Below are 22928 nucleotides of genomic sequence, written 5' to 3'. Positions count from 1 at the left end.
TAGCCTTTTTTTAATTTTTATTTTTGTCTTAATCTATTTAATACCATTTTGAGGACCAATAAGTCCTGTTTTCCTGTCTGTGCATCATTGGTCCTCCTTCCCTTCCTCCCTCCCTCCCTCCCTCCCTTCCTTCCTTTCTTTCTTTTTTATAGGGTACAATGATTTTTTATTTGCTGATAAAGTCCAGTTTTAGGTTTCTTTCTTTAGCATACTTCCATTTATTAAAAGCAAAGGCCAACTAGTTCTCAGACTCGGATCCAACTTCATCTTGACTAATCTGGAAATAAAGAAGTTTGTAGGTCTCCTTGTCAAATGTGGCCAGATGAAGCTGACCATGGGGATTATTCTTCTTATGGTATTTCTTAGTAAGCTATTTCAAAAACCTTTCAGAAAATAGTTTCTCAGAAACAACTGTGATTTTATTCTTTAAGCACTCAATGTGAACAACATCCCCAAGATTTCCAGTTTTTCATTGCCTTTAACCTTCTCCCATAGAAACTGTTCAAAACTTCCAGAATCAAAAATTCCATCTTTTACTGATGAGTAAGATCCAAGTGGACTTCTTCAGCTTCTTGTCTTTCTGTGGCACCACCTTGAGTAGTGGCCATGGAAAAGGCCTTTTTTTTTCTTAAATATCTTTAAAACTGAAATCAAATTGCATCACCTTCCCACTTCTTTTCCCCCTCCAGCCCATCCTATGTACCCTCCCTTTAACACTTCCCATGTCCCCTGACTGTCAGATTGATAGATTTTTTGATTATTATTACTACATGTATTTAGTATATATATACACACACACAATCCACTGAGTCAATTTTTGTTGTTTGTGTATATGGTTTCAGGGATGGCTATTCTGCATCAAATACCAGTAAGGGGGTTCATCCCTGGCAGAAACTAATTTTCCTTTTCTCAGCAACCATTGGTACCTATAGTTCTTTGTCTAGGGGTGGGATCATGAGGAAAATTTCCCCTCCCACATTAACATGTCCAGTGATATTGCTACGGTTCTGGTCTTGTTTATGCAGCCATTTCTAGGAGAGACAGTTTCACAGCAGACTTCCTGGTGTGCTGACTCTTACAATCTTTCTGTCCCCTCTTTCTTGATGCTCCCCCTAAGCCATCGATTCAAGAGCTGTGATGTAGATGTAGCTATTGTGGCTGGGCTCCAGATTATCCATCGATGTCTGCCTTGTGTCCAGTTGTGGTTTTCTGTGGTGGTTTCCATTTGCTATAAAGAGAAGCTTCTTTGGTGAGGGTTGGTAGCTACACGTATTGGTGGGTATAAGGACAACACTTAGAACATAGTAAGGAATTATGCTTGTCCAGCAAGGCGTTAGAAGGTACTTGGAATAAACCTAACCAAACCTACAAGACCTCTACAATGCAAACTCCCAATGTCTGAGAAAGAGACTGAGAAAGACACTAGAGAGCGAAAGAGTTTGTGCATCAGTAGAATTAATATTGTGGAGATGACCACCCTACCAAAGATAATTCACAGATTCGGTACAATCCCAATCAAAATCTCCACAACATTTGTCACCAAGATAGGAAAGAATAATGCTAAAATTTGTGTGAAACCAGAAAAGACTCCAGATAGCCAAAGCTAGAGCAAGGAGAAGAATACTAGAGGGATTTCTCTTTCAAACTTCAAGATGTATTATAGAGCATTAGCAATAAAAGAAATATGGCACTAACATGAAAACAGACCTGTAGACCGATGGAATAAAATAGAAAACTCAAATATGAGCACATGTAACTACAGCCCTCTGATATTGACAAAGAGGCCAAAATATAAACTGGAGAAAAGACAGCATCTTCAACAAACAGTGCTGGGAAAAATAGATGTTTACATGGAGAATGAAATTAGACCTTGATCAAAGGTTTTAATTTGAAAACTATGTGGTAGTTTTAATGTATTTGGCCCCCATAAGCTCATAGGGAGTGGCACTAGGAGGTGTGGCCTTGTTGGAGAAAGTGTGGTCTTGTTGGAGGAGGCTGGATGGCACATGCCTTTAATCCAGACCTGGAGGCTGGAGAGCACAACTTTAATCTGATCCACACCTTCTGGAGGAAGTGTGTTACTGTGTGTGTGTGTGTGTGTGTGTGTGTGTGTGTGTGTGTGTGTGGCGGGCTCTGGGGTTTCTTTTTCTCAAGCTTTTCTTGGTGAGATCGTCAGTCGACTTCACATCACCTGCAGGATGTAGGACACTCGGCTGTTCCTCCAGCACCGTGCCTGCCTGCACGCCGCCATGCTCCCCACCGTGATGGACTGAACCTCTGAACTGTAAGCCTGGCCCCTCAATTAAATGTTTTCTTTATAAGAGTTGCCGTGGTCACGGTGTCTCCTCACAGCAATGGTAAACCTACCTATGACAACTAGAAACACTGAAACTGTTAAAAAAAAAAAAAAACTGTAGACAATCCCTAGAAGATATAAATGTAGGAGAGGACTTTCTGAGTGGGACTCCATTTATTCAGGAATAAAGGCCAATAATTGACAAGTGTAACGTCATAAAAATCTTCTGCATAGCATAGAAACAGTCAACTGAGTGAAGAAAACGCAGAGTGGGAGAGAGTTTTTTACCAGCTGTACCTCTGATTATTACCCAGAACAAAAGTCAAGGAAATAAATGATCCAATTTTAAAAATGGACTAGAGATCTAAATATAGTTCTCAAAAAGTGTTTATCATCCTTAGCAATCAGGAAAATGCAAATTAAAACAACTTTGAGATTTCATCTCACACTAGAAAGAATGGCTAAGATCAACAAAGTAGCTGACCACAAATGTTGGAGATGAGGAGAAAGAGGAACCTTCATTCACTGTTGATGTGAACATAAACTGGTGCAGCCACTCTGGAAATCAGTATGGAGAATCCTCAAAGCACTAAAAATAAATTCACTATATGACTCAGCTATATGACTCCTGGGCATATTCCCAAGGACTTGACATCCTATTCCACAGACTCTTGTTCAGCAACATTCAATGCCACCACAGTCACAGCAGCCAGGAAGTGAAATCAACCTAAAAACCCTTCAACAACAAATGAATAACAAAACTGTGGTACATATACAAAATGGAATACAATTCAGATATACATAAGAATAAAATCATGACATTTGCAGGTGGTCTGGCAGCTTAAGATAATCTTCCTAAAAATTGTCAGTGTTCCCCTCCTTTGTATTTCAAAATAGGGATGCTATAAGTTTCCCAAGTGTGACAGGTGCATCTCCAACAGGGTTACAGGGTGCACCCCAGGCTTAGGCATAATAACCTTTTTAAAGAAATATCCTTGCAACCAGTAGATACAGCCATCCACCCTCCCCTGCACGGCCAAGCATCACATCTTGATGAAACAGATCGCCTTGGCTGAAGCTACAATGATGGATGGACTTGTAGGAAAGGGTGGGAAAAGAGGCATGCTGGACCACAGTCAAAACCAAAACCAAAACCAAAATTACTTTCTCGGTGCTTGGTGGTGCATGATATCTGCAGTTCCATTACTTGGGAGGCTGAAACAGGAAGATCAGGAGTTCCAAGTCATTCACAGCTATTTAGTGAGTTCAAGGAAAGTTTGGACTGAATGAGACCATGTCACAAAAAACTAATCTGATGGTGATGATGACCTAGTCAAGTGTAACTCAGTGGCATGGCATTTGTTAGCATGCCCAAAGCTCTGGCTTCCATCCCCAACACAAAACAAACAAACAAACAATAAAAATAAATGCCCAAGGTTGTGCAACTAAAAAAAAATGCTTCGGGATTTCCCAGGTTCTCCTGGGCTCCTACCAGGCCACTCCCCCATAAATGCAGAAAGCTGCTGTGGAAGTGACGATTTTCTGTTGCATCAGGAACTCCCTGAAGGCAGGGCCACTGTATGACACATTCCACTCGGCTGTGACAGATGTTAAAAAAAGGTTAAAAGGTGAGACTGAGTCCAACTCCTCATTTCTTTTGAGTTTCTTTCATGGGAAAGAAACAAAACCACCAAACACAGTTTCAGAAAATTGGTGAATTGCCTTAGTCATTTTACTGGTGTTGTCCTCGGCTCCCACCCCTCCACCCCGCCCCATGTGCGTTTGGTAACAGACCCACAAGTTTAGCATGTTTAGCAGCAGAGATGACAAGGTCATGCTGCTCCCTTGCACCTTAAAGGTCACAGCACCAGACCAGTCAGGGGAAGCCTGAAGTTCACCCAGTCTGCTTCTGCTCCTTTCCTGATGAGAAAATGAGGCCAGGGGGTAAACAGCTCGTTGAAGGTCACACTGTGGACAGCAAAGAGCCCGACTCCCACGACTCTTTAGCCAAGACTCTGCACTCTTCACCGTCCCATGATGCCGATTGTTGCTCAGAGGGTTGTGGGTCCCTGGGTATGTCTTGTAGAAGAGGATGAATTCTTCCTGGTGGCTTTTGTGTGTTTAGAGTTGTCAATGTCAGCGACACTGATGCCTACCTATTGGGTCTAGAGACTCAAGTGTGTCATCATACAGCTGAGGAAAACTTTAAAAAAAAAAAATGGCCACACTGGTTGAGAAGTCTTCTCTCCGGTGTGTTTTCTATAGAGATGTAATTCTTTACTAGTTTCGCAACATCCACCAGAATTGCTCTCTGGTTTCTACTTGTGCAAAATTAGATCAAAGCTCAAAGTAACATGCATGGGAAAACATTATCTTGGTACGAAACTTCAAAGTTATCAGATAGCACTGAGTAAGGTCTTTATCTCTGAGATGTGTGTGCGTGTGTGCGTGTGTGTGTGTGTGTGTGTGTGTGTGTGTGTGTGTGTGCGCGCGCGCGCGTGCGTGTGCATTCATTTGGAAACAGCCTCTGGAGCTTTCCTCTCTGGCTCAGTTGCTTGTCAGTTGTAATGTGTAGTTGTTTTTCACTTGTCCCTTGGACTCTTTGAAACCTCTGCGCTGAACCTGTTATCATGAAGAGACTTGTTTGTGAACGTGCCGATACCCCCTCCCCCCAGACGGAGTTACTCTGTGTAGCTCTGGCTGTCCTGAAGTTCTCTCTGTAGACCAGGCTGGCCTCCAGCTCTCAGAGATCCACCTGCTTCTGCTCCCGAGTGCTGGGATTAAAGGCGTGTGCCACATGCCCGGCTCCACAGAGACTTCTTTTTAAGAGTAGATGGTACCTGCTTGTCTTCCTGGATGCGCTCTTGGCTGACCCCTGTATGGTACAGAAAATGAACTTACGTTGTGTTTTTGTGATGGGTTTCCCCTGGAGAATCTTTTCTTCATGTTACAGTTCCCTTTAATACATTCCTTAAAACAAACAAGTTAGCCATTGTCTTAATCAAGGCTTTATTGCTGTGAAGAGACACCACGACCAAGGCAACTCTTACAAGGAAAACGTTTAATTGAGAGGGCTCACCTACAGTTTCAGAAGTTCAGTCTGTTATCATCATGGCGGGGAGCATGGCGTCCTGCAGACAGACATGGTGCTGGTAGCTGAGAGTCCCACATGTTGCAGGCAACAGGAAGATGACTGACACACTGGGCGGTATTCTGAGCATAGGAACCTCAAAGCCCACCCCCACACCCCACAGTGACGCACTTCCTCCAACAAGGCCACGCCCACTCCCACAAGGCCACACCTCCTAACAGCGCCACTCCTTACGAGGTTATGGGGACCAATTACATGCAAACTGCCATGGTTGTCTTCATTAGGAGACCACCATGCCAGCCAGCGTGGCCACCCACACAACGACAGTGTGTGAATGTGGTGAGCTTTAAAGAGATTTAAAGACATTTCTCCTAAGTGTGGCTAGGGAGGGAGGTGTGGCTCAAGGGTGGATACCTGCCTGGCTAGCATCCTCAAAGCTCTGGTTCAATCCTCAGCACAGGAGAAAAAAAAAAAAAAGACAAACTAATGGCTAGCTCATCCCGTGTGGCCAGCACTATCCGAGATGCTGTATATCTTTTTTTATTACTCAGATTTATAATTCACTCAAATTACAGATCACTAAACTGAGGAAGATTGAAATTTAAAAACCTGCTCAGAGTCAGAATTTTTTTAGTGGTGAGGCTCAGATTTGAAACCAGGGTAATACCCATGATAGACATCTCTATCCACAGCCATAATCTGATCTCACATTCCTGGTGGGGACAAGTTGAAATTTTTTTTTTTCTCTAGAAATATTAAAAACACCACATAACCATGATATTGTAGTTAAGCCAGGTAATTAAATGATTTGTTACAAATAATAGTATACACTTTGTTTTCTGTTACTATTCCAGAGCACTTGAGACTGTAGAGTCTATAAAGAAAAGCATTGATTTCGGCTCACATCTCTGGAGCTCTAAGAGTACATCTTTTGGCTTCTGGTGAAAGCCTCATGGCAGAAGGAAGAGAGAACAGACAAGGGGGAGCCACGTTATAGCCCCCCCCAGCTGTAAGAGCTAATCTAGTCTCCTGAGAATGACATTAATCCCTCTTAATTAAACTCCATCCATTGGCAACCAAATCCAGTGTGTCTGTTGATGGAGACAAGCCACATTCAAGCCATAACCTTGAACAGCACAAAGAACTTGAAAGTTACCTTTTATTCTGACCTTTTGTGCAAAGGCTGTTGGAGACATCGTTCGATCCCAGAAGTTAACAAATGTTTTCTGACTGTGGCCAGAAAGCAAAGTTTTCTAGGTGTTTGAGGAACACGATCTTAGCTGCAACTATTTAGTTTATCCACTGTAGGGCAGAAGCAGCCGTTGATGATAGGTGAACACTTGGGCACGGTTGCCGTTCACTCAAACTTCACTTATGGACACTCAAATTAGAATTTCATGATTTTCAATGCTACAACACAGAGCTCCTGATCTGCTTTAAAAAAAAAAATAAGGAAAAAGGTAAAATTTCTTCCTAGCTTGCAAGGCATACAAAAATAATGGGCTTCATTTGGTCAGTGGCCCCAGAGTTTGCCAGCCCGGCTCTGGCTAATGATTTCCCATCTCCTTGGGAGCTCCCTGAGAGCTGGACCACATCAGAGGCAGCTTGGCATGTGACAGACATTTAGTAGGATTTTGTTGGCGGAAAGAAATCAAATTCCTTTAACTGGGGAGGGGTAAGGGGCATTTTTATAAGCCTCATCCTGTTTCATGCTCAGACAGGAATCAAACTCGAACCCTTGGCCGTTCTTTCTGTCCTGCATAACACTCGTATATTTTGTAATAGCTGTTCCCGTGGAGTACAGGGGCACCTTGGCTTGTCCAAGCCTCCCGGTGAGTTCAGCGGCTCTCGCTCTTTGCAGGGCAGGTTTCAGATGGCAATTTGGAGATAGATATCTCAAAGGACAGAGGAGGCCAACAGCCTCCCCTGCTAGGCTCCCTGCCAAGCTGCCCCCTGGCACTGTAAGTGAGGGGATCTTCCAGGGGATTTAGTGGTTCTCCATTTGGCTGTACAGCAAAGCACAGTACTGCTCTCTGATTCCTGCTGCCGATAGTGTGGCAAACAGATCAAAGGAAATGCTCCAACTAACACTGAAGGCTTCTTCCTCCCGTCGCAGCAGAGTGACTTGTGAAGTATGTGAGTCTAGAAAGTTTGCAGCTCAGAGACAGGTCTATCACATCATCCTGGGGCTCTCAAAAGACTATGAGTTAGAGACCCCGCAGCACCTGGACCTTCAGGATCAGAATCAATTCCAATTGTCCTATGACCAACCTGGACCACAGAAGCTTTCTCCTAGCTTAAGTGTTGGCGACTAGAAACAAAACCCCAATTTTCCCCCTCCACATCTCCAAGTGAGACTAAAGGCCTCATAGGATCTCCGTCTGGGGAGTGGATTAGAGACCTCCTGTGGGGTACTTTTCCCTATGCAGCTGCCCTGATGGTACTGGTCACAGTAGATAAGCCTCCAGCCAGAGAGTCATTCTTGGTAGGACAGAGTAAGGAAAAAGAAGTTTTCCTTTGGATGGGGTGTTGCTCAGAAGAGCATGCTCACATTTTAAGCATTCCACTTAACCACCTGGTACGAGTTGGCAACAAGAATGCTGAGCCGTCAGCTCTGTAAGCCAGTTCTGATAATATGGGTTTCCCACCTGCTGCGTTCCTGAGAAGTTCATGAACAAATATACTCAGCTGGCTGCGAGTGGACTTTCCGTCATGACATCGCCCAGGTTTCTTTATGTCTTTGGTAAAGACATTTTTAGCTTCTTTGCTGAGATGATTGGCATTACTTTTTCCCTTCCTAGTCTACGCTGATTTAGTTCTTGTTGGGAGATCTGAGGGGTCCTGGAGACTTCTTCTCAGAACTGCCTGGTAGTCTTCTATTATTAGTGGACTACTCTCTGAGTTTAAGCATTGACCCTTCATTGTATTCCTATCTTAAAAAAACATTCATTTTATCTTAAGTGTGTTTGTGTGTGCCTGAGTGTATGTACACACACATGCATGTGACACCACCAGAAGTCAGATGAGAGCATTGTTGCTCCTGGAACAATAATGAGGAAGGCCCAGGGCTCTTCCTGACATGAGGAGGATTCGGAGCAGAGTCTGGTGTCAAGAATATCGTGGTTGAGTGGATGGTGGTGGTGCACATCTTTAATCCCAGCACTCAGGAGGCAGAGGCAGTTGTCTCTCTGAGTTGGAAGCTAGCCTGGTCTACAGAGTGAGTTCCAGGACAACCAGACTTACACAGAGAAACCCGGTCTCCAAAAACAAACCAAATAAACAAGAAATCATGGTTGCAGTAACTTGTAGTCAAGAAAGAAACCAGTAGGTTCCCTGTGCTCTCTGATCAAAACTCCAAACTCCCCGCCCCTGCCACAAGACCGCCTGGGCCCGGAGCACACCTCTACCTCTCTCTCCAAACGATCGTGCTATATGTTCTCTTTCATTGTGCATCGGCTGTGACCTCTTCATTTCCAGTGTCTGAACTCACTACGCTCATTCCCATCCCTGTGGGGATTGCAAATGCTGCTTCCTCTGTCTAGAATGTTCTTTCTCCAGATGTGTCCCTGGTGACTTGTCATTCAGGTTTCCATTTAAACACTCTTCCCTAACCACTCACATAGCATCTTATACTGTTCTCTGTATCTATTATTTGTTCTTAGGTGCTCCCGCCTTCTGGTTGACTCTCACAGGACTAGAAACCCCAGGCAAAAATGAGCGTTCTCTGTCTCACTCATTAAATAAATGGATGAAAGAATAAGCATCAGATCATTTTACAAGGACCAAAAACGAAGGATGGGACTTTTAAGGGGAAGCAATGGTACCATAAACATGTGATCAAACCAATGCTGGGAGCCCCAGGGCTTGGAGGGAGAAGAGAGAGTCTTTGTGGAGGTGGCTGAGATGGCCTAGTAGAGGATATTCCTCTCTCCCACCCTGATTCTGATCCATTCATAGGAATAAGGCAACCAAGGAAGACAGGAGCTAACCTCAGACTTTTCTTACTGACAAATTGGAAACTGTGGCTTACACCTATTGGCAAGAATGCCAACTGACAGGTAGCTCTCTGCCACCGTCCGTTTGTAGTCTCAAAGGAAGGAACAGAGGGACAGAGCAGCAGGACCACCGAAACGTCCAGGAGCCTCAGAGGACACGGGACACCTGGTTATGCTCCATGCCCCTCGGTGTCACCTTGGTTCTGTCACCCTCCACGAGGTGAAGATTTGCTCCATAGATTCTCAACACTGTCAAAGTGAGACATGAGCAAGAGCAAGCCGCTGCCTTTGTCGGTCCCAGGGCAGTGGGAGGGACAATCCACACGGATACTGGCCCCTCACCCAGCACCCCCTCCTCCGGGGAGCTCTCTACTTGGCTCCTCTCAGCCCCAGACACTGGGAGGCATGCCCCTTCCCCTGCAAGCTCTGTCCTTTCCTCCCTCTGTCTGGAAATCACTTCCTTGTGTCCTCGGCTAGCTGCTGATGGCTCATGCTTTTCAAATTTGCTCATTCATTATGACAGTCTTCCCTGCGCCATAATGATCTGTTTTATGGGACTGCCTATCTACCCTTCAGAAAACTCAATAAAGTTCTAAACAATTTTTAAAACTATTATTATTATCATTCCATGCATGTGTGTATGGTTACCTGCTTATGCTAGGCTATGTGTGTGGAGGTCAGAGGACAGAATTTGGAAGCTGGTTATCTTCTACCTTGTTGAGGCAGGGTCTTTCTTATTGTTTCTGCTGAGTGGCTATCCTAAGCTAGCTGGCCCATGACCTTCTGTGAGATTCTTTGTTCCTCCCTGTCTGATCACTGTAGGAGTGCTGGAATTCCAGATGTGCACTACCAAACCTGGAGATTTCTTTTTACACTTGGGTCCCAGGGGTCAGACTTAGGCTGTCAGGTGGTACTGTAAGTACGCTTACCAAAGGAGGCATCTTGTCAAAGTCCAGATCTCACCGCCCCTGGATTTTTGTACTCTTGTGCAATGCTATTTACTAAAAAACAAACAAAAAAACCCCAAACCAAACAAAAACAACAACAATAAACTTATAGCTGGGCAGTGATGGCACATTCCTTTAATCCCAGCACTTAGAGGCAGAGAGGCAGGTGGATCTCTGTGAGTTGGATGGCAGCCTGGTCTACAGAGGAGTTCCAGGACAGCCAGGATTACACAGAGAAACCCTGTCTCAAAAAAACAAACAACAGCAACTAAACAAAAGCAAGCAAACAAACCAAAACACTTACAGGAAATTTCTAACTTTGAAAAAGTAGGGGGCATAATAAAAACTCAACTCCACGTACCATGTGCATATATTTGGCCACAGGGTCTCATGTAGGCTGGCTGAGGATGAGCTTGAACTTCTTGTCCTCCTACCTCTACTTCTGTGTTAGGATTTTTGGTGCATGCCACCAAGCCTTGTTTGTGCAGTGCTGAGAAGCAAATGCAGGGTCTGTGCATGCGATGAGAATCACTCTATCCCCTGAGCTACACCCGCACCTTCAATTTTTAATAATTATCAACATCGTATTGATCCTCTTACTTTTTTGAATAGAACTTAGGCTCTGAGAGGGCAAACAGGATGTTGGTTTTCTTAAAACCATGCTTCCCTGGTGCATACCCCAATGCTTGACCCATTAAAGCACACCTTTTTCCGGATGAGTAATGGAATGGATGGATTGAGTTGAATGACTAATAGGCTCTATATTATGTAAAAGGACAGCAGAAATTGACCTAAGTGTACAGATGATGTATTAGTCAACTCATGTGACTATAACAAAAGATTCACTCTGCTGTGTCTTACTGACATACCGAAATACCTGAGACAATCACACTGTAAAGAGAAAAACATTTGTTTTTGATGTTCCCACATTTCAAGGTTCTGGTCCTGACTGATTTGCCTCACTGTTGGTGCCTTTGGCAAGCACATCACAGCAGGGATCATGGTATAGCAAAACCTGTTTACATTGTGAGCTGGCAGGGGCAGGGAGAGAAGTGAGGAAGGGTCTGGGTCCCAAAGTCCCCTTTGGAGAGATATCATTCCAGTCATTTACAGACCTCCACTAGGTCCCAACTCTCAAAAGTTCCACTGCCCTAGGGATCAAGCCCTTACCACTGGGCCTTTAGGGGACAATACCGTGACACTCATCAGCTGTCAGGTTGTGCAATAGAGACTTCTTTGTCATAGATCTGAAGATTGGCAGTTCAAGGTCAAGATTTCATCAGGATTTGGTTCTGATGAGTGCTGTCTCTTTAGGTTGCAGTAGCCAAATTATGTTGCAGGGAGGGTCTCGTGAGGCAAAGACTTGCAAACTACATCAGGCTGCCCTCTAGGGCAGTATCCTCCTACTTCAGCCTCCTGAGTGCTGGGATTACAGGGCTATACTGCCATGTTCTTCTTTCTAGGATGTCTGTTATTACAAGAAAATAATTACTGATATGAGGGTTTCACTCACATGACCCCGTTCAATCCTAGTTACCTCCTAAAAGCCCATCTCCAAACACTATCGCTTTGGTGTCTAAACCTCGACACATAACTTTGGGAGGATCCAAAACAGCACGTGGCAGATAAGTGCCTCCCAGTCTTGCTGAGTAACAATTTTCTCCAAGAAGATGGTTAAAATTCAGGAAATCCTAAAGGGAGGTGAAACATTCTATCCTGTAGGGAAGCTCTTTGAGACTCCAGAAGTAAACTACCCAGAAGTCTCAGGGAGTCCCTGAAACTGACCAAATGCAGAAGGTTCCTCCCTTCCCAAGATTATACAAATAATAATGACTGCTGAGGAGACACTCTCTGACAAGCTGAACTGCCTGAAAAAAGCTCAGACAAGCCAAGCTGCATGGAAGTCATGTAGACAGCTCTGGGGTTTTGTGAGGTGTCACCCACAAGTTTGCTTTTTGTGGTCTCCTTACTTTGGTCCATTGTTGGTTCCCTATCTGGTGCAAATAGACATTTCTTCATGTCTCCCCAGGAATGGTGTCACACAACAAGTCTAGTCTGAGAAACCTCACGTGTCTAGTCTACCATCTTGTCTCCTACAGTTCTGACACTGAAACTCTGTGCAGACTGAGGGAAGGTAAGCACAATGGAAGAAACTGGAGAGATTGGAAAGAGGGTCCTCAAAACCCAAGAGGAGCAGACTTCCTCTAGCATCTGAGTTGGCAACAGCCAAGTCTCTCTCTTGTATGAGGGGTCTATATACATTTCCATCACTGGAGTTCATATCTTGACATTGAGGAAAACCATTTTTTTTTTTTAGCTTATAATGAGCCTGATTCTTTACTTGTTCATTTCTTGCATTTGAGGTTCTCTTTGATGGCCTGGGAGTTTTTGTCATACTCCATGACCACCACATAACTGCAACCAACCATTTTATGGAGTTTCTCCTCTTGATCAGTTTTTCAGGCATCTACCCATTCTTCTAGCTTCTTGTCATCAGCTTTAAACAGGTTGATTCGGAGTTCAGCACACAGGGTCCAACCAACTTGACACACATAGGCTCATTATCGTTGACTGCAAGCACACAAATGTGGGCTTGGTACTGGTCTCGGGCTTCAGCAAGTTCACAAGTCCTGTGTGCTAGGGAATCACGGCTGAGGCACACTGGCAGCACATGTTTCTGTTGCTGCTGTTGGATGGCCATTTCTGGAAGTGAGGCTTCAAGTGCACAAGTCTCCATTTCACTCTTTTTTGTTACGGAAGTAACATGTTCTTGATAGAGAAAAAATAGAATATAAAAATGAAATAAAAAGACTAGAAACTGTGCGTGATTTCATTATACACAGGCAATCTCTGAGTCATTTTACTACTCTTTCTAGAGTTTAAAAATGCATAGTTGCTGCAACATGTTCATCAAAAGTATTTTTTAAGAATAATTGGTATGAAAATAGTCTTAAAATAAAAAAGAATGTGTTCCCTGACAGCTAAGAATGGCGTTCTTCCTTTAGAATGCCAACGCGCCGTTTTAACCATTTGTTTCTTTATCTCCCTGTCAATACACTGCAGCTGCTGTCTTCTGTGTTCGTGACGTTTCCCCAGGCTAAAGTTAGTCCTGGTTGACAGTCAGTTAGAACTGGTCCCCATGCAGGTAGAAAATCAAGATCCTAATGAGAGCACACTGGCTGGAAAGAATGCAAACTAACGCACTCATTTCTTGATACCCAGCGACTTGGAATTTTCCGGAACAACCCTTTGTGGGTAGAGGCACGTGCTGGGAGGTTAGTGCCCAAAATATGTATCCCCAAAGGATCCCCAAGAGACTGAATCAGATGCAAAAACAAAGTCTTTAATAGGCATTAACTCGGGCCTCCCTGTCCAACTGAGGCAGCAACAGAGCAGGAGAGAGACCTCCAGCAGCACTGGGCGAGGGTTTTTTCATTGGCTAGGGAAGGAGGTGGGGGCTTGGGGAATTCCAAGACTGCCCAGTTACAGACCAGGGATTGGCTCAAGCCCTGGCTAGGAGTACCTGGACTGAGCTGATTGGCTCTCTTGGGTCTAGGGAATTGCAACATTGTAACTTCAGCACCTGGTGTTGTCTGTCTGCTTTTGATTGGCCCTTTCCTGTGCGGTGAGGTGTTCCTGGCTCCTGATAGGCCCTTCCCTCTGGGGTGTTAGATGGGGCAAAAGGTCAGAGGCAGTAAGGAGATGGGGCTTCCTGCTCAGGCGTTTTTGCTATGCCTGCAATTCTGCCGAGGCCTGGGTCTCTCAGTGCGAGATGAAAGCTAGAAATGTAGAAATGACCTCCAGCTTACATCTCAGAGATTCGTCTTTGCAGCGATACACAAAGTGGTTTTCAGCTGGGCATGATCCACGTGCAGTCATCCTGGCACCTGAATGGTCAATGAAAGCAAGAGGATCAGGAGTTCAAAGCCAGCCTCCACCACAGAATGAGTTTGAGGCCAGCCTGGGCTACAAGAGATTCACCTCCAATCCTCCACTTTCTATTCTATCACTCTCTTTCTCTTTGAAGCTGGCTTACTTTCCCTTTTTGTATTAGCTGGTGCTTGCTGTCTCCTCCTAATCTTTGAAAATATTCTAAAGCATTGCCCAGAACACACAAACCCTGGATTCTATCCCAAGCACCACATAAAACCAAGCATAGAGGCACATATTTGTAATCCCAGCACTTGGGAGGTTAAAGACAGGAAAGCCACAAGTTCAAAGTCATCCTTAACTACAGTGTGAGTTGGAGGTTAGCCTGGGCTATTATGAGACCCCATCTCAAGGAAAAAAATACAGCATATATTAATTTGTGTTTGAAATGAGAGTAACTTGGAAGAATTTGTAATAATGTGAATCTTTGAGCTTAACTGGAGGCCTGTTTTGAATGTCCTAGGAGTAGTCAGGGCATTTCTCTTTTAATTGTCTATGACGGTAGATAGATTGCAGGTTCTTGATCTTCAGTCCTGGGGGGGTCAGGGTGTACATTTCAGTGCTGGGATTTGAGCTTGGTCTCATGGCTTTCTTTGGCCAATGATGCATCAGAGTACATACCAAGAATAAAGACACCAAGAGCAAAGACATCAATGTGCTTATCAGGTGGTTCTTGCCCGGTGTGAACCTGCCATTGACTCTGAGATGAATTGATCCTGGAAAGCTAGTGGTCCAAGGAAAGTCAGAGAAATCAGAGGCAGAGCAGAAACCAGACTACATGAAGCCATGTCTAGCCAAAGAACAGAGTCAAGAGAATTGCTGGGGCCGAGGCTGTGGCTCAGTGGCAGGGTGCTTATCTAGTGTGCCCAAGGTCGTAGAGTAGTTGCTTGTAGATGAACTTCAGGGTGACCTTTTTATTCCCCACAGCATTATTATGGGATAGCTATCTGATATGCATGTGAAAAGCAGAAATGAGGTTACTTATAAAGAGGCCAATGCATCCACATTAAATGATAAAAATTTAGGAGGATGGGGATCATGGTGACACTACATCCTGAAGTTTCCTGGCATCTGCTTGTGAGCATTTGGTCCTACTTTAGTGAAGGGAAACAACCTTGGACTCACTGTGACAGGCATTCTCTTGTAGGAGGCAATAGGCACCACGACACTGTGTAGTATAGCTGTGTTGATGTTACAAGGATACAGAAAGAAAGGCAGTTTGGCACAGACAAAGCAGTTCCAGCCTTTGGTGTCTGAAAGCTGTCATTTTAGAACCTCTTCTTCCCTTTCCCCTCCTTCCCTTACTGCCTCCCCCTTTCTTTCTTTGCTACTCAAATAAGACCCATGGCAATTATTTACCATCAGGAAGCTATAGTGAAGAATCTGAGAACAACAGTATTTTCTATTGATGGACCCTGTGGTCTGTGTGTAGCAGAGTCAGTACTGATACACAGACCATCAGGACAACAGCATCCCTGATGCTTCTTGTTCCCAGTCTCTCAGGGGAGCTGGCATTCATCTCCCAAGCAGGGGCACCTCACAGAAGCTGAGCATATCAGACAGGACTTGGAAAATGTCCTCTGTCTTGTTGGGTTTCTTTGTCCACTTGGTACAAGCTGGAGTTGTCTTGGGAGAGGCACATCAATTGAGAAAATGCATCCATCAAATTGACCTATAGGCAGGTATGTGGGGCATTTTCTTGATTAATAATTGATTTAGGGTCACAGCTTACTGGGAGCTGAGCCACTCCTGGGCGGGTGGTGTTGGGTTCTATAAGAAAGCAGGCTGATCAAGCCATAGGGAGCAAGCCAGAAAGCAGCACTCCTCTATGGCTTCTGAGTCAGTTCCTGCCTTGACTTCCTTTCAAGATGACTATAAACTACAAGCTGAAATAACCCTTCCCTCTCCAAGTTGCTTTTAGTCACGGTGTTTTATCACAGCAATAAAAGCAGACTAAGATCCCATGTGAGTGGTAGAAACATCTAAAGAGGAGGAAACTTGAAGGAATTGGGCAACAGAAGCTCAGAAAGTAACTGGAAACAAGGTGATGTTTTGCTTTTTTTCCCCCCATTGATGTCGATGAGTGTAAAGTTTCAATTCTCCCGTTTTCTTGGACCCCTTTTAAAGAGCCTGGGTGTGGCTGCTATTTTGTGTTGTTTTTCTTAGAGGTACTTGCTAGTTGTGTAAGCTTGGAGACTCCGCTCCCCCAGATATAGCTCTGGCTATAAGCCATATTGTGGGTTGCCCCATGGTTCTTCATTTGGGAGCCCTGGAGGACTGCCAAGTGGAAGGAAACGGGATGTCACAGCCTGTAAGCTGTCCGGTTGCCTGGCATTCGGGGTATTTGCTCAAGCCCCTCAATGTGTTGAAGCAGTCTCACAGAGCATGCCCCGATGTGTGGACAAGCCAATGCAGGCCTTTCTGCTGAAGGGATGTGATGGGGCTCACCCACCGCCTCCAACAATCTGGGGAATCTAAGGCACGAGCTGCCTTCCTGTTGCCCAGACCGGGCTGACACAGCCTTCAGGCTAAGAAGATTAAGCAGGCTTTATTTACAGAAGCCTTCTAGTGACAGCAGAGCCCACCACGCCCAGGTAGAGCCTGGGAAGAAAGGGAAAACACATTCTTTCCTTGTCACCGCTGAATGCCAGGGCAAAGGCTACATCCGCAGTGGAGATTAGCCAGGTACTGGGAGGCCTGGATGAGGCTGTGTGCCACACTGTCAGTCCGCATCACTGGGAGGCAGATCCCAGAGTAGGACTCTGAGAGCCACTAGACAGGGCTGTGTGCACAGGAAATATATGCAACATGAGTGAATGAAAGATGACCAGTGATCCATCCATTGCATTTGTGTGCGGTTTCTTCTCTGGCCCTCATTTTGGCAAGAATAAAAAAATATGAGTGTCCATAGGAGACCTGCCCTTTCCTGGATGGAGACAGAAGAGGAGGAAATTGGGGGGTACAATGAGGGAGAGAGACTGGGAGGAGAGGATCGGGGAGAGGAGGCTGCATCTGGGATGTAAAATAAATAGATTAAAAAACATTGAGTATCTTATTTTACTTGGGGATGCTGAGGATGTCACTCAGGGCCTAGTGCATGCTAGGCCATTGCTTCATCATCAAGCTGCATCCCCAGCCTTGGAGCATGCCTGATATGGAGGTCGAAAGACATCTGCAGGAGAGGAGTAAATTCTCTCCTTCCATCATGTCAGTCCCAGGGATCAAACAAAGGCCGGGCGGTGGTGGCGCATGCCTTTAATCCCAGCACTTGAGAGGCAGAGCCAGGCAGAACTCTGTGAGTTCGAGGCCAGTCTGGTCTACAGAGAGAGATCCAGGACAGGCTCCAAAGCTACACAGAGAAACCCTGTCTCGAAAACAACAACCACCACCACCTCAGGTCAGCCGGCTTTGCAGCAGGTACAGCCTTTACCCACTGAGACATTTCGCTGACTCTGTACATAAGTTTGAATAAAAATGATTGTTATATGAAGCAGGATGCTTCTTAAGCATGGAATGTTTCTCCAAGTCCACATACAAAGAAATAAGCTGCCTGCCCCTCTCCCCACATTCCTCTTGCTCATGTGTTCATGGAAACACCATGCGTACATACCTTGTGGGAAGTTGGTGCCGTGTTAATACCGGGTGTACATGCTCGCTGCTGTCACACCCTCTGGGTTCAGGTTTTATTGGCAGTAACAGAATGAGCTGGGACAAGTCAGGGAGCCTTTCAGAACTTCAGTGAGGTAGGGGGCCAATACCACCCACCTCCTAGGGCTTGCTGTGAAGTCAATGAAGGTAATATAATAAGCTATGAGAATGCAAGGGGTGGCCTTGGAGGTGGATCACTGGGTAAAATGCTTGCTCTGCAAGCGTGAGGACTTGATTTTGAATCTCCAGAGCCCATGGGAAGCTGGACGATGCCATCCATATGCTGGGAATCTCACTGTTCCCATGACAAGGTGGAAGGGAGAAATGGAAATCCCCGGAAGCTCCTGGTCCAGCCACGTGCAGGGTGAACAAGACCCTGCTTCAAAATGAAAACTGAGGACTGATGTACTTGCTCATTCTCTCTCTCTCTCTCTCTCTCTCTCTCTCTCTCTCTCTCTCTCTCTCTCTCTCTCTCTTCTCTCTCTCTCCACCACCCCAAGGAAGGCAGATTCACCTTAAGTCATGCTTAAGAGTTAGTCAGAATAATTAGTCCTTTAATGACACTTTCATTTTCCTCCCCAGAATCCCCCAGCACCACAGCTTACAGGCCGTGGTTATGGAGCTTTGTAAGTCTGCCTGCTTTTCGGAGTCATTCAGAGAAGTGGAACTTCTCCTTTTCCTCCTCTGTCTCTCTGCCCCCCCACCTCTCTCTCTCTCTCTCTCTCTCTCTCTCTCTCTCTCTCTCTCTCTCTCTCCTCTCTCTCTCTCTCTCCTCTCTCTCTTGGTTTTTTTGAGACAGGGTTTCTCTGTGTAGCTTTGGAGCCTGTCCTGGATCTCACTCTGTAGCCCAGGCTGGCCTCAAATTCACAGAGATCTGCCTGGCTCTGCCTCCTGAGCACTGGGATTAAAGGTGTGCGCCACCACCACTCAGCTTCCTCTGTCTCTTTTCTAAACATGTGTTCCTCGCGCTTCGGTTTCCCCAGCATTTTGGGCTTCCTTGCTCTTCTTCTCAAGTCTCCCTCACGGCCATGTGGCTGCCTGTTTGCCGTGTGACCTCTGAGGCAGCTTAAATGGCACAGCTCTCTCCTCTCCTCCATTCTCCTTCTCCAGAGAGCTACTGGGATTTACAGATCTGCCGTCCCCGGCAGCTTTTAAAACTCTAATAAAATTGCCTTTGAACTGCTGTTGGAGTCCATTCTTAGATTTTTTAATTAATGAGAATAAGAATCTCCAAAAAGGGGCCAGGCGGTGGTGGCGCACACCGTTAATCCCAGCACTTGGGAGGCAGAGCTAGGTAGATCTCTGTGTGTTCAAGGATACAGCCAGCATGGAGACCCACGCCTTTAATCTCAATACCAACCATAGAAGACCTGGAGGTCTGTATAGACAGACAGAGATGAGGAGGTCATGTGGTTGGGTTTACAACCAATGAGAAGGCAGAACAGAAAGTCAATAAAAGGACAGATACACAGGAAGTAGGTCTCTTTCTGAGGGGAAGGACAACATCGTCAGCTAAGGGTAAGAAAGGTGATTTTAAGTCTCAGCTCTCAGCTACTTCTCTGACCTCTTGGGCTTTTAACTCTGCAATTGGCTCTGTGTTTCTTATTTAATAAGACTGTTCATCTACAGAGATCCGCCTTCCTCTGCTTCTGGAATGCTTGGATCAAACAAGGCTTGTGTCACCATGCCCGGCATTATCCCCCATTCCTATTCCTTTTTCTTATTATAATGTAGATACTTGACATATTCATTCCTCAGCAGCTGCTCATCACCTGGGTTACTTAAGAAGCAAGGCAAAGAGAGAGAGAGAGAGAGAGAGAGAGAGAGAGAGATCTAGTTTCTGGCTTGGGCTCGCAAGAACCAGCCCGTCTCATCTAGGGTCAGTTTTCAGAATTTGTCAAGGGTGAGGAAGAAACCCATCACCAGAAACCCTTCTATTGTTTTTCCTACCAAATAGCTGTGTGGTCTTTGGTAAATTGCCCCATATAACTCTAGTTCAGTCGTTCTCAATCTTCCTAACATTAACACAGTTCCTCATGTGGTGGTGACCTTCAACTATAAAATTATTTTCATTGCTGCTTCATAACTGTAATTTTGCTACTGTTATGAATCATAATGTAAATATCTAATATGCAGATGGTCTTAGGTGGTTCCTGTGAAAGGGGCATTCATGACTCACAGGTTGAGAAATGCTCCTCTAGTTCTTGATTTGTCTACCTCGTTTGGTACAATATGGGGCTGATAACACTCATTCTTGGGTCAAAGGGCAGTGATCCATATGCTCTACTGCACTAAGGTCAAGTGAGTCCCTTTGAATTTCTCCAAATTTTTTAAGTCATGCAATGATCTCTCACAACAAAGGAAGTTAGAAAAAAGCAATCACATTGTATGCCTGCAAAGAGGACAACATGAGCAGCCTTGGGCAACTTCTAGCGACTCGGGATACTAGGGTTCAGGTAGCCCCAATGCAGAGGCTAGACTGGCTTGCCTTGGGGGTATAAAGAGAGAACTCATTCACTATGCTCAGAAGTTTCCATTTACTAGAGTGGGCCAGAGGGCGCAGCTGTCTGCGATGAAGACTATATGATGAGTTTGAATAATGGCCACCCTCACTTATTCCCCTTTGGCTTATTCAGCAAATATGTCACTGTCATCACCATGTTTGGACCAAGGTCTGTGACCATACAAACAGGGAGAATCATAACTCGAGGCCTTTAGGTGTTCATGGAACAGAAGGTGAGCCACAAAAACAAAACAGTCTTCATATGGAGCAGTGTCTAGGAAACGATGTGAAATAGCAGTAAATATATAGGATTCCATTATAGTGTTCAATGCTGACCTTGGAAAACAGGAGGAAGTCTCACCGATCTGTATGTGATGAAGAGAAGGAGCAAAGATGGGTACAGATGCTTAAACCACAGGACGTCCCGGGTGGAAAGCTGCAAGTGAGTAGGATCTTAAGGATCTTAGACAGTGCTGTTAGAAATAAAGGGATCACTGACAGTCTTGAACGTCTGGGCCATTCAGCTTTGGAAAGTGGTGTCTTCAGTCATTTTCCCCCCATCACTGGCCTAGAGCATTGGCTTGTAAATGCTACCTTCTAAGAGAAGGGTCCAGAGAAGGGTGGATGACTTGAGCTCCTGAACAAAACAAAATAAACTTGGATCCTCCAAGGGATGCTGTTGTGGGAGATGCTATGGACAATTCTTCCTATAGTTCCCTCAAGGATCGGCTGAGTTTAGAAAACATTCCACTGACCTCTAGTGGTCAAAATGGCGTCCAAACTGTCCCAATGTCTCCTCTCCCCAAGTCCACACACGTGGTAGAAGTTGAAGGAATTGCTCTGAACAGAGCCTTTTCGTCTTTTCTGTTCTCCCCTTTTTACTCTCCATGAGTTTCCCTTCCTGCGACCAGATTACCCACACTCACTCTTACAGGTGCCCACTGAAGCTGTTCCCAGATCCAGAAGCATCCTGGCTGCCAGTGGAGAATATGCACATACTGTATCCCACCGAAGACTGTGCTGGGGGCCCATGTCCTGATTTTGGTCACAGTGCTTCATGAATATATGTGACATGCCAGATGCCATTCCCAGCACTTAACTTTAAAAAAGAAACAAACAAAAATCTCTTAGGAGTACATACTGTGGTTAGCCCTCAATTTAAAGATGGGACTTTGAGGCTCCAGAAGATGAAGTCACCAGCTCAAGAGGGCAAAGCACACTGTGATGGATCAACTGTCTAAGCCACAGCAAACTGAAGCTCCTAGACACCACAGGATACCATCCCCCCACACACACACCAGAATATTACTCCTTAATATTACTCTATTTTGGTAGAATTTGATAAAATAAATGACACTGGATATTAAACCCAAAGCTTTGTACATGCTGGGCAAGTGTCCTACCACTGAGTGATACATCCTCAATTCTTTTACATTTTTATACCATTGTCTCTCTGTCTGTCTCTGTCTCTCTGTCTCTGTCTCTGTCTCTGTCTCTGTCTCTCTCTCTCTGTCTCTCTCTCTCTCTCTCTCTCTCTCTCTCTCTCTCTCTCTCTCTCTCTCTCTCTTCTCTTTTTAGTCAGGGTCTTATTCTATAGCCCAGGCTGGCCTCAAACTCATGGTCAGTCTCTTGCCTCAGCGTCCCAAATGTGGAAGTGCAGAGGTGAGCCACTGTGCCTAGTGCTCAGTTCTTATTCTTATTTTGAGATAAGGTCTCACTAATGCCAAGGTTGGTCTTGAACTTGCTGAAGTACTCCAGGCAGGCCTAGAACTTGTGGCTCCCCTTTCTCAGTCAAGTAGAGTAGTCAGGATTACAACTGACCACCATCATCATTGGCAGCAAACTGTGATTTTAATGTTTCACATCAGATTCCCCCATGCCCGTGTGTCTTGTCTTATTAGATCTAAGTGCTATGAAATCTACAATGAATCCAAAGAGACATGGAATAAAAGTTCACTTTTCAGGCTCTCTGCACACATATCAGTTTTGACCGTGTCCTTAGTCATCAATGAGAGAGTGCAATATATGCAGGAGGCTCCCAGTTTGGAGGAATCCACAGGTAGGGAGGAAGTGATCCTAGGAGGGACTATTTGGTGCGAAAGTGCAGCTCTCCTGTACAGAAATACACACAAGGCGAGACTGCTAAGAAAGACTAGGCAGGCTCACATCCCGGTCCCATGAGACCGTTTCTTTGGAAAGATCATGTCTTCTGTGCCAACTTGAGGTAGTAATAGCTAGCATAGAGGATTTGGACTCCATTGAGTAAGAGTTTAGTGTGTCTCCAACTGCAGAGTGCTTGCCTGCTGCTGTGTGCAAGCTCACTACTTCAGAGCCCAAACTCCAAAATTCAAAATCCATACTCTGTGTATCTGACATCCTGACCATCACCACACACCCTCCAACAGCTCCAGCCTGTGTCTCCTGGAGTCTGTGGCTTAGAAAGGCCAGGTTTTATCTAAGATTTGGGCTTCCCTGAGCGTTCTGGGCCTTGATCTGCTGCACCATTGTATGGGTTCAT

The 22928-nt window shown here is 45.2% G+C and overlaps 1 pseudogene; it reads right to left on the bottom strand.

The window, feature by feature from the left end:
* Positions 1-234: 234 nt before the first annotated feature.
* On the bottom strand, positions 235-2251 carry LOC114701470 (annotated as a pseudogene).
* Between the last annotated feature and the right edge of the window lie 20677 nt (positions 2252-22928).

This window comes from Peromyscus leucopus, chromosome 3 (genome assembly GCF_004664715.2).
Source record: "Peromyscus leucopus breed LL Stock chromosome 3, UCI_PerLeu_2.1, whole genome shotgun sequence".
Taxonomy (NCBI): domain Eukaryota; kingdom Metazoa; phylum Chordata; class Mammalia; order Rodentia; family Cricetidae; genus Peromyscus; species Peromyscus leucopus.
This window is presented reverse-complemented; position numbering and strand designations above follow the sequence as displayed.